Source organism: Myotis brandtii, unplaced genomic scaffold (assembly GCF_000412655.1).
Source record: "Myotis brandtii unplaced genomic scaffold, ASM41265v1 scaffold69, whole genome shotgun sequence".
In the NCBI taxonomy this organism is placed as follows: domain Eukaryota; kingdom Metazoa; phylum Chordata; class Mammalia; order Chiroptera; family Vespertilionidae; genus Myotis; species Myotis brandtii.
In genome coordinates, this window is record NW_005370700.1 from 1,478,047 (window position 1) to 1,490,596 (window position 12,550).

The window sequence follows — 12,550 nt, forward strand, 5'->3', positions numbered from 1 at the left end:
TGTTTCTAACTCTCTATCCCTCTCCCTTCCTCTCTGTAAAAAATCAATAAAATATATATATTTTTAAAAGGTTAAAAATAGTAGGAAGGCCAGAAGCAATCTAATTTCAGTAATATTTTAAATAAATTAATGACCTGCGTTTGTGGCAGCAGACGCTTGGAAAAGATAGAACTAACAGATGGGCACAAATAAAAGCAACAGGAAAACTGGGAAGGATGATAAATATTACCTGCAGGCCGTTTTTATGCCCCTTGTTAATTAGTCACCCTGCTCTTCATACAGCAGATAGGCTTATTTTTTCTTTTTACTCTGAAGTTCTTTCATGTCATATTGTTTTCTTCCAGACTTTCTCATAGACCCCCCTGTGTTTTTTCTATCCCAAATCAGCTTCGATTTTCCATCCCATGTTCTCTCCTGCTTTTCCTGCAGTGACGCTTTTGTAGGGGAGAAAGCAAGGACATTTCCTTTACCTCTTGTCAGCTTCCTAACAATTTTCTTGCTATTAATGACTAACAACCTTCTAGCCCCAGGGAATACAAATTCCTTTCCTTTCCTATAAATGGTTGTGTCTGCTCCCGCTGCCCATCACTAAAAATATAACACGGCATTATTGATCGTCCCCTGCCCCCTTCTTTTTTCTCCCCCTTAGAAGAGTTTTTACAAATGAATTGGTTGTGTCCTGTATCTTTTAATGATTCATATTTTCTGATGTCCAGTTTGGCAGCCTGGCAGGGTCATTTAGTTGAAAGAACATGGGTTTTGGAAATAGCCAGTCCTTGGTTCATATTCTGGTTTTGTCTTTTATGAACTAAATGACCTTGGGTGAATTTTTTAATCCTCTGAGCCAGTGCCAATCAATCCAAGAATGACTGCTGCCATCCTAGTTTGCTAATGGGTCTCAGGGAAATGTGGTACATACATCATCCGCACCTCCTTTCACCTCTGATAGCAGAATGCCAGAAGGATATGGCCAGGTAAGGTGGCTTTGGGTCAATCATGACTTTACCTTCTGCAGAGTTTACTACCTTCTTTTTCTGCCACAGAGAAAGCATAGTTGCTGAATCAAATGAAACCTTCCTGTTTTCAACAAGCTTAAACTGGGGCCCACAAAAAAGCTCTTGTCTGGCCAGAGGAGACTGGGTTTGTGATCACATGGTTCATCAGGCATATAGTATACCTCCCCTAGTATTCTTTTTTTTACTTAAAATTTTTTTCTATTTATTGATTTTAGAGAGAGGAAAGGAGAAAAATATTGAGAGACGAGAGAGAGAGAGAGAGAGAGAGAGAGAGAGAGAGAAATATATACAGAGATATTTATTGTTTCACTTATTTATGCAATCATTGGTTGATTCTTATATGTGCCCTGAGCAGGGATCAAACCTGTAACCTTGATGTATTGGGATGACACTCTAACCAACTGAGTGATCCAGCCAGGGCTTCCCTGGTATTCTTGCTCTCTCCTTTTACTTACAGTTCTCAGGGGGTTTTGGAAAAGGCAAGAAGCAAAACAGGGGATGATGCTGAAATTCCTTTTTTTTTTTTTTTTGGTGCAGCAGCCCAGGAGTGGTGGAAGGTCAAAGAGTTATAATGAAACTTACTGAGTATTTGTCTAATTTTAGTAATTCCAATCTCAGCTCTTTATCAGAGAAGTCTTCCCCAACCATATGATCAAAAGTAATTCCTCCAGTCACTCTCTAATCATTGAAGGGGGCATGAGCCTCCTCAAAATGTGCCACTTGGGCGTGAAGACTATTTTGACTTGAAGGCAACTAAAACCTGGCAGACTAATCAATCAGTCAATCAATCAATCAAACAAACAAAAAACACACCCAAAACTTTTACCCCTCCTTGAATTACCTAAAGAAGTTAGATAGGTGGCCTGACCCAGAAAGAGAGATAATTTTTTTACTTGAATGACTATCTGTATAGAAGGACAAATATCTAACTACTAGACATCTGCTCTTCTTCTAGTCCTATGAATCACCCTCCTCCCCCTTTGAAGACCCAGCCCCTTATCCTATTCCTTGGCTAAGAATAGCATAGAAGCCTCAACTTGCCCTTGAATCTCTCTGTCTTTATGGAATCTCTATACATAAATAATTAAGTCGGGTTTTCTCCTGTTCATTTGTCTTATGTTCACTTAATTATTAGACCAGTCAGAAGAACCTAGAAGAGTACAGGAAAATTTTTTACTCCCCAACGTCATCCTTCTGCTATATCAACACAACACTATCTGAAACTTGCTAATTTATGATGACTCATTTATGTTTTCTGTTATGTTTCTACCACTGAACTAGCAACTCTATGACAGCTGGAAACTTGTCTTATTTTCTGTTATAGCTTCATTGCTTAGAGCAGTGTAAAACAAAACTAGGCCCTCAATAAATGCTTGCTACATAAATAATTAGGCTTCAGACCTTGCTAATGTTGGAAGTTACCCTGGCATCTAACAGTGAGTGAATGCAGCAAAGTACCTAGCTTAGGCTAGGCTCAGATAACCTTAACTGGTTCATTAATGTGTCTGCAGGTAAAGTGGGCAGGGCAGGTTTCTTTATTAGATTCCAGCTGCATCCCAGTTCAGCACAGTAATGTACCCAACAGTGACATGACTCCTCAAGAAGGACCAGGCAGCAGGTACAGTTTTAGTTAGTTCATGGAGCAGTAATTGACACAATTGTTCACTCCTGACTTTTAAAACACTTTTTAGGCTGTCTTCTAGAATATTATTCTCTCTTAACTCTTCACCTACCTGACCAGCACTCCATTTCAGTATTCACCATTCCAATCTCTTTCTACCTTCATTTTCTAGGTGATTCATCTAGTCGCATGGCCTCAAAAACTTTTCTTTTATGACAAACCTCAAGTTTATATCTTCAGCTCAGACCTCTGAATTTCATACATGCCTTTCCAATGGCCCATGTGATATCTCCACTTGGACGTTGAGGTTGATTGATTAACATTCATAGCCTTGGCCGTGTGACTTTGCATTTTGTCTCCCTAGAGAGGCAAGGTCCATTCGTCCTGCCACCACTGCTGAATCTGAGCTTAGCCATCTCACCTGCTTACCAATAGGATGAGGCAGAATTCATAGTGTGCAAGTTCCAAGCCTACTTCTCAAGGGTGTGTGTTTGTTTCCACTTACTGTCTCATGGTTTTGTCACTTCTTGAGAAGTACAAGGCCAGGCTAGCCCTCTGGTCTCAGGAGGAGGATAAGAGACTTAGACCAGTTTTTCTGGTAAGGGGCCTCAGGAAAGCCAGACTAGAGCAGATTATCTGTAAACTAGACCAGTTTACCTGTAGACATGTAATGAGTTGAGTGCAGCCTACAGCAGCTGATCTTCATTAACCCCCAGCACTATCCTATCTAATAATAGACAAACATGGTAATTAACCATACCTCCACTATGCTTCCCATTGGCTAATCAGGGCGATATGCAAATTAACTGCCAACAAAGATGGCGGCCGGCAGCCATGCAGCTGAAGCGAAGACTGGCCAGGCACCCCAGTGGGGACCCCCACCCTGAAGGGTGTGTGAGCAGCTGCAAACAGCCATCATCCCCTCATCCAGGCTGGCCAGGCACCCCAGTGGGGACCCCCACCCTGAAGGGTGTGTGACCAGCTGCAAACAGCCATCATCCCCTCATCCAGGCTGGCCAGGCACCCCAGTGGGGACTCCCACCCTGAAGGGTGTGTGACCAGCTGCAAACAGCCATCATCCCCTCATCCAGGCTGGCCAGGCACCCAAGCGGGACCCCCACCCTGATCCAGGACACCCTTCAGGGCAAACCAGCCGGCCCCCACCTGTGCACCAGGCCTCTATCCTATATAGTAAAAGGGTAATATGCAAACTGACCCTAACAGCAGAAAGACTGGGAATGACTGGTCACTATGACACACACTGACCACCAGGGGGCAGACGCTCAATGCAGGAGCTGCCCTCTGGTGGTCAGTGCGCTCCCACATGGGGGAGCTCTGCTCAGCCACAAGCCAGGCTGATGGCTGCCAGTACAGCAGTGGTGGTGGGAGCCTCTCCTGCCTCAGCAGCGCTAAGGATGTCCAACTGCAGCTTAGATCTGCTCCCCGCTGGCAAGTGGACATCCCCCGAGGGCTGCCGGGCTGCCAGAGGGATGTCTGATTGCCATCTTAGGCACAATTCCTCGGGGAGCAGGCCTAAGCCAGCAAGTGGTCACCCCCAAGGGGTCCCAGACTGCAAGAGGGCATAGGCCGGGCTGAGGGACCCCCTACCCCCAAGTGCACAAATTTTTGGGCACCGGGCCTCTAGTAATAAATAATTATGGCTTTAAGCCATTGAGATTTTTTAAAAAATATATTTTTATTGATTTCAGAGAGGAAGGAAGAGGGAGAGAGAGACAGAAACATCAATGATAAGAGAGAATCATTGATTGGCTGCCTTCTGCACGACCCCCACTGGGGATCGAGCCCGCAACCCAGGCATGTGCCCTTGGTCGGAATTGAACCTGAGACCCTTCAGTCCGCAGGCCGACACTCCATCCACTGAGCCAAACTGGCTAGGGCAGTCATTAAGATTTTATTTAAAATTTTTAATAGTTATTTTGTGTAGTATATGTTTTATATTTAAAGAGTATAATTTAACTGTGTATACACTGGAGATCTAAAACACTTGGCAATGTCAATCTTGTTAATGTTAGTTATTCCGAGAGGTAGGTGGGGGTAACCCATTGTGCTTTTAATTTCATTTCCCTGATGACTAATGATGTTGGATATCTTTTCATGTGCTTTTTGTCCATTTGTTTATCTTCTTTTGTGACTATTAAATTATTTGCCCTGTTCAAAATTGTGTAATTTGTCTTCATATCTTTGAGTTGTAAGAGTTCCTTGAATATTCTAGATATGTTATTTGTTAGATATATGTGTTGTAAATATTTTTCTTCTATGGCACATTTTGGTTTCTAAACAGCAAAAGTTTTTAATTTTCATAAAGTTCAATTTATCAGGTTTTAAAAAATGGGTTGTGCTTTTTGTGTCCTACAAGCTATTGAATTTTGAGGTGCGTTGTGTAACTCGGCACTACCCACTACAATTGAAGCCTAAGAGGTATCTCAAAACGAATGTGTGTCCAAAACTGGACTCCTGATCCTTACCCTCTTACCTCCTCTCAAACCTGCTCCTCAAACAATTGTCTTCATCTCGAAAAATGCAATCCTTTATTCTAGTTTTCAGACACACACACAAAATTTTTTACTCTCCTCTTACTGTCCCACTCTATGTACTACCATCAGCAAATCCTATTGGAATTCCCTTTAACATATATTCAGAATATGACCATCTCTTGCCATCTCTACCTTTATCACACTGGTCCAAGCTGCCATAATTGTGTCCTGGATTTTTTGTGATATCTTTTAATTGGCATCTCTGCTCCTGCCTTGTTTCATTATGATCTATTTTCAACATAGAAGCCAGAGGGATATTTTTAAAAATTTAAGTCCTAATTTTGTCTGTCATCTGCTCAAAATCTTTACAAGGCTTCCCTAACATTCAGAGTAAATCTCAAAATCATTATAACTCAAAACATCCTATACAATCTTATTCCCAACCTCTACATTCTCTCCGATATTATCCATTACACTCTCTCTAGCTGTAATATTGCTCCTGCAATTTCTGGCCTTCCTGTTATTCTTTCAATATTTTATGCAACCACCTGCCTCAGGGCCTTTGCATCTGCTATTCTCTATATCTGTAATACTTTCCTTCAGTATATTTGTGCCCACAAACTCCTTCATTTTCCTCAAGTCTCTTTGTCAAATGTCTCTTTGGCACCTGGCATTATGTGCCTTACTATTCTTTTTTGCATGGCACTTCGCACCACTTGATTTTTATACATTTGTTGCATATTTATTTCTCTTCATTTTTTTCCCCCTCTACTCTGCCAAACCTTTAAAATGTATGTTTCATAAAGGCAGAGATTTCATTTTGTTACTGTTGGACGTTCAGGATCTGAAAATTGTAGGCAATTCAAGAGTATAGTGATACTATTCACCCAAACTAATATACTATTGTATGTCAACTGTAATTGCAAACAATTAAAAATATAAAAGAGTATAGTGATAAAATATTAACCAACTACTTAATTTTATAGCAAACTACTTAATTTTAAAATTAATATTATATTTTTTATAAATAGAATCATTTTAAATGTTCTCTATACTTGGAGAATAATATCTTTTTATTTTATTTTATTGATTTTTTTACAGAGAGGAAGGGAGAGGGATAGAGAGTTAGAAACATTGATGGGAGAGAAACATTGATCAGCTGCCTCCTGCACACTCCCTACTGGGGATGTGCCTGCAACCAAGGTACATGCACTTGACTGGAATCCAACCTGGGACCCTTCAGTCTGCAGGCCAAAGTTCTATCCACTGAGCCAAACCAGTTGGGGCGAGAATATCTTTTAAAAAATATGTTTTTATTGATTTTAGAGAGAGAGGAAAGGAGAGGGAGAGAAAGATAGAATCATCAATGAGAGAGAAAAACTGATTGTCTACCTCCTGCAGCCCTCCACTGGGGATTGAGCATGCAACCCCGGCATGTGTCCTGACTGAGAATTGAACCAGTGATCTCTTGGTGCATGAGGCAACACTCAACCAACTGAGCCACATGGGCTGGGCGAGAATAATGTCTTTATATGTTGATTTTCTGAGACAGTCTAAATGTTCAGCATTAGAGGACAACAGCTAACATTGGGTTAGAAAGTAGCCATTCTAACTGCTTTTTACAATGATATGGTATAATGATATGAAAATGCTCCAGGATAAGTGTTTTTAAAGTAGAATAAAAAATGATATATGTCATATTAGTAATGAAAAAAATAAAGGCACAGGTAAGAGAAGGAGGGAAAAAGTACATCATAATTTTAGAAAGCTGATTTCTTAGTAATGGAATAATGAATTATTTGCCTTTTTCTCCATGCTCTTTAGAATTTTTAACATATCCTATACATTTATTTTAAAATCAGCTAGTAGCTTTCCAGTTCTAGTGCAAACTCCATCTTTGCTCTTCCATTTAAGAAAGAATTTAATCTTTATTTCCCAAAACTACAGGAGTCTCCTAATACCTACCTAGATAGGTATGCTTCCCACTATTGAGAATGGCTGTCATTAGTTCATTTGAATTTACAACCACCCAAGGAGAGGAGCCTGGTGGAGGTTAGCAGCATCTCTCACAGATACTAAAGCTTGGGCTCAGAGGGAGGGACCAAACCCCCTCAGTTGGACAGTAGTGACCAAGGCAGGACTAGAACACAGACCAGTTTCTCCACCCTAAGTCCATGCCCTTCTCAGAAGTGTGGGAGGACAAAGGTGCTGGGGTGAACGTGGATTTTTTTAAAATCTTTATTGTTGAAAGTATTACATATGTCCCCTTTTTTTCTCTCATTGACTCTTATAACCCACCCTTTCCCACCCAGGCCTTCACCACCCTATTATCTGTGTCCATGGGGTGTGCATATATGCATACAAGTTCTTTGGTTGATCTCTTCCCACCCACCTTCCCTCCCCACCCCTTCCCTCTCAGATTCAACAGTCTGTGAATGTGGATTTTGAGTCATTTTTATTTTCTGGAGAATGTGAGCCCTGCAATTCCTCCCTGATAGACATGATATGAGAGAAAATCTCCTTTCTAGATGATAGTGGGTCTCTTCCATCTTCTGAATTTGTCTGTCCATTGGCCACCATGGCTTTAGTCTGTAAACATAAAAATGTCAATATAAAAATACCAATAAAATCTATCTATCTATCTATCTATCTATCTATCTATCTATCAATCATCTATCTATCAATCATCTATCATCCATCAGCCTAAGCAACCATTATAACCAGTCAACCAAATGACTATTCAACTGGTCGCTTTGACATGTACTGAGCACCAGGGGGCAGACGTTCAATGCAGGAGCTGCCCCCTGGTGGTCAGTGCACTCCCACAGCCAACCTCCTGCTGCTGGCCAACCTCTTGTGGTCCTTCCCCCCATCTGGCCAGTCCCTCCCCTATCGGGACTGGGCGAGAAGGCCCCGATCAGCCCTGATTGCCGGCCAGGCTGAGGGACCCCACCCGTGCAAGAATTCGTGCACTGGGCTTCTAGTTCAAAGATAAAAATGTTAATCACACCAAAATGTAATCCCACCAAAATTTTTAAAAGATTGTAAAAAATCACATAATTTCAAAATGGCTGGGCAGAATGAGTATTGCAAACCTTGTTTATACTTTTATACTATGACTTGTCACTAAGCTGGGAAAAGAAATACCACCTGGCTTTGCATGATCCTCTAAACCATACTATTGTTTATGTGCAGGAAACTCTTAAAAGTACATCTTTAAAGAACGGTTATACTATTATTTTAGCATTCACTGTTATTATGTAAAATATTTTTACAACCCAATAACAATGTTATTCGAGTACAGTAGTCCTTCCTTACCCACGGTTTCACTTTTTTTGTCACATGGTTGCAGTTTCAGTTATCCACAGTCAACCAAGGTCTCAAAATATTAAATGGAAAATCCCAAAATTAACAACTTATAAGTTTTATTTTAAAAATGTTTTTATTGATTTTTAGAGAGTGAGGAAAGGAAAGGGAGAGAGAAAGAGAAACATTGATGTGAGAGTGGAACATCCATCAGTTGCCTCCTGCACGTCCCTACCTGGGATCGGGCCAGCAACCCAGGCATGTGTCCTGATTGAGAATGGAACAAACAACCTTTTGGTGCACAAGACAATGCCCAACCAACTTATGAGTTTTAAATTGTGTGCCATTCTGCGTAACATGATGAAATCTCACACTGTCAAGCTCTATCCTGCCCAGGGCATGAACCAACCCTATGTCCAGCATCTCCATGTGGTTGAGGCTCCTGCCTATAAGTCACTTAGTAGCCATCTGGGTTATCAGATTGACTGTCAGGGATTGCAACGCTTGTATTCAAGCCACCCTTATTTTACTTAATAATGGCAAGAGTAGTCATGCTGGAAATTTGGAAATGACAAAGAGAAGCCTTAAAATGTATGAGTTGTAAAGAAAATGTTTGGTACTACCTGTGATTGCACGCAACCACTGGGGGTCTTAGAACATAAAGCCCCACAGATAGGGAGGGGACTACTGTATTCATAAAATAGCAATGCTCATCCTGAACAAATGTGCCCCCAAGTCAATAGCTTTTGACAGGAAGTTATATGTGATAAGATGCCAAGAAGGGCACACAACTGTGATGAGACACGGAGCCGTTAACATGGGAGTCGACACTTTGTGAAATATTAGATGTAATGCCAGGGACAGGAAAAGTGCCTTTAGAGCAAAAATGTATTACAATTTATAAGTGTGCTCTAAGAATACACCTGTCCTATGTTATATTTATTCCCTGCAGATAATCATTCTTGATATATGCAAGCTCTACTTACACAAGGTCTTATGAGATACAGCCTTTGTATGAAATAAGATCTCCCCACATTTTTATCAGCAAAAATAATCCAACTTTTAAAAAAAGAAGTCAGTGCTGCTTGGCACTTAACTAAACAAGTTCCAGGTTGTCTTGTTAATAGGAAAACGGCATTTTTAGATTATAACCCATCCGTTTGAATTGCTTGGAAAGTGCTTAGCAAAGCCCTGTGTGCAAATTGGTGTAAAGAAAATGTTTTTGTGTGTGTGTGTGTGTTTTTTTTGTGTGATAAGAATCCGGTAGTTAATGTTTCTGAAGTAGTTTGCTCAGACATGTGACGAGCTAAATTAATTTCCGTGAGATGTGTAGGAGAATGCACAGTTATTAATCTAATTCAGCTTCTTATTAGTGAAAAACTCACTGGAATGTTACAGTGGAATGATCAGCTGTCGAGATGATTTATACCATTTATTATTTTTAAAAGGAGGGATGTTTTGCATTTTTTTTATTTCCATGTGATAACCTCGGCAGAATGAAATCCCATTTCTAGTGCAATAAAAACAGGTTTGGCTTTTCAAGTTCAGCCGTGTGATTTGTGTGTGTAGTTTCAATTTGTGATGTGTCAAGCAATGAACAGCTGATTTAATAACAGTTAAGAACCTCTGCTACACAGCAATGACTGAGGTGATATTTCTGCAGATCAACAGTATTGCCTGCTTTTACCAAGGCTATAAATTATTTTGTCACATGGTTGCCAAAATGTGAGGGGTTTTTTGGATCAATGACACAAACCTATATTGTCTTTGGAGAGAATGACTGTTCGATCTTAGTCCATCAATCAAATCAGTCTTCATTAAATCTAATTTAATGGACGACTGCCTAATAAAAAGAACACTTAAAAGAAAGTCACAGTGCCCTGGCCAGTGTGGCTCAGTTGGTTGAGCGTTGTCCTGTGCACCTAAAGGTTTCGGGTTTGATTCCTGGTCAGGGCACATGCCCGGGTTGCAGGCTCAATCCCCAAAAGGGGCGTGCAAAAGGCAGGCGATTGATGTTTCCCTCTCACATTCATGTTTCTCTCTCTCTCTCTCCTTCTCCCTTCCTCTCTCTCTAAAATCAATAAAAATATTTTTTTAAGGGGAAAGTCATAGTTGAAGTTCATCGAGCCCTTTTCCCACCAGTGGCTGACCCACCGAAAAGGAGACATCTTGGTGGAGCTCCCTGCAGCTGGATTTCTGAGCGTAGCTTCCTTTCTGATCTTCAAGCTCAGTTCTTCCCTTTTTAATGTAAAAAAAAAAGAGAAAGCTGCAGGATATAGTCAGGAACCCAATTGATGTTTAATTAGATTTTCCATGTTTAAAAATAGAGATCATTAAGAAACTTCTTTCCTATACCCTTTCACACAACTACATATATACTTTTAAAATGTGGTAAAATGTATCAAGAACATATAAAACTTGACATTGTAGACATTTTAAAGTATACAATATAACGGCATTAATTGCATTTAGAGTTCATGCAACCATGAACACTAGCTATTTTCAAAACTTTTCATCATCCCAAACAGAAACTCTGTGCCCATTAAATAGTAACTCCTCATTCTCTCTTCCCTCAGGCCCTGGTAACCTCAAATCCACTTTCTGTCTCTATGAATTTGCCTATTCTAGATATTTCATGTTAGTGAAATCATGGATTACAGGGGTGGACAAAAGGAAGCTTATAGTTGTAATACAAATCAATAACATAATAATTAATAAATAATAACACAAAATAAACCCTGTTTTGTGTACTCACAACTGTAAACCTACTTTTGCCCACCCCTTTTGCCAGCCCCTGTATCTGTCCTCTGTGTCTGGCTAATTTCACTCAGCATAATCTTTTCAGGGTTCATCCCTTTAGTAGCATAAGTCACGATTTCCTTCCTTTTTAGGCTCAATAATATTCCATCATATGTATAGACCACACTTTGTTTATCTATTCATCTGCTGATGGACACTTGGGCTCTTTGCAGCTTTTGGATGTTCACACAGTCATATCTGACAGTTATTTCCCCTTGGTCTGGAATGCACATCCTTCCCCTGTCATCTGTGCATCCTTGGCTTTAATGCTGCCACTTAGAAGAAGCCTTGTACCACTCCGGGCAAAGTTAGGCCCTGCCTTTCTATGTCTTTGCAGGCCCTTTTTACACCTTCATTTCGGCGTGTTACACTGCCTTATAATTGTGTTTAAAAGTTCATCTTCCCCATTGGAGGAAGAGCTCATCAAAGCACTGGATGTCCTTTCCGTTGTGGTCTCACTACCAGTCCTACAGAGTGGACTCACAATCAGGGTGTGTGAATCAAGCTCATATGGAGCTCTGTGTCCCTTCTGAGGGAACCTCTCTCCCTGCCCCAATGACTGACTGATAGAGACCAGTGGCCTTTTCTGCTCCTTATCCTCTTCATCTCCAGGGCTGGCCACACTATGAGGCCTTTAGGGGACTCACTGTGACAGATTCCTGGGGTTTTCAGAATTCAGAAGTATAATTTATAAGTTTAATTTGCAGAAAGGGAAGAAGAAGGGAAGACATTGATAACATCCTCAAATATGGTGGTGAGAGGGTGAATCCTTAAGATTCAAAGATCCTAGAAAGACTAGTGTCAGAACAGGACATGCCCACAGGCTGAGCAGGGTTGGGTAGGTGGAGTGGGGAAGTTGGGGGAATAGAATAGGCTAAAGCTGCCGGTGACAGTCTGGTCAGGTATAAAAGGAATGTGGCAGAGGCAGCCAGCTGTCCAGCAAAGAGTGCTGTTCCTTCATAGAGTAGAATTGGTGGGAGTTGGCTGCCCAGCTGTCCTTGTTTCCAGGTGGGACCATAAGGCTAGTTCTCACAAATGGAATATGAGTGGAAGTGATGTGTTTCTTCGCCACCCACTCTCTTTCCCTGTTTACTTGCTCAAAATAAGAACTGCAAGGGCTAGAGCAGCGGTTCTCAACCTTCTGGCCCTTTAAATACAGTTCCTCATGTTGTGACCCAACCATAAAATTATTTTCGTTGCTACTTCATAACTGTAATGTTGCTACTGTTATGAATCGTAATGTAAATATCTGATATGCAGGATGGTCTTAGGCGACCCCTGTGAAAGGGTCGTTCGACCGCCAAAGGGATCGC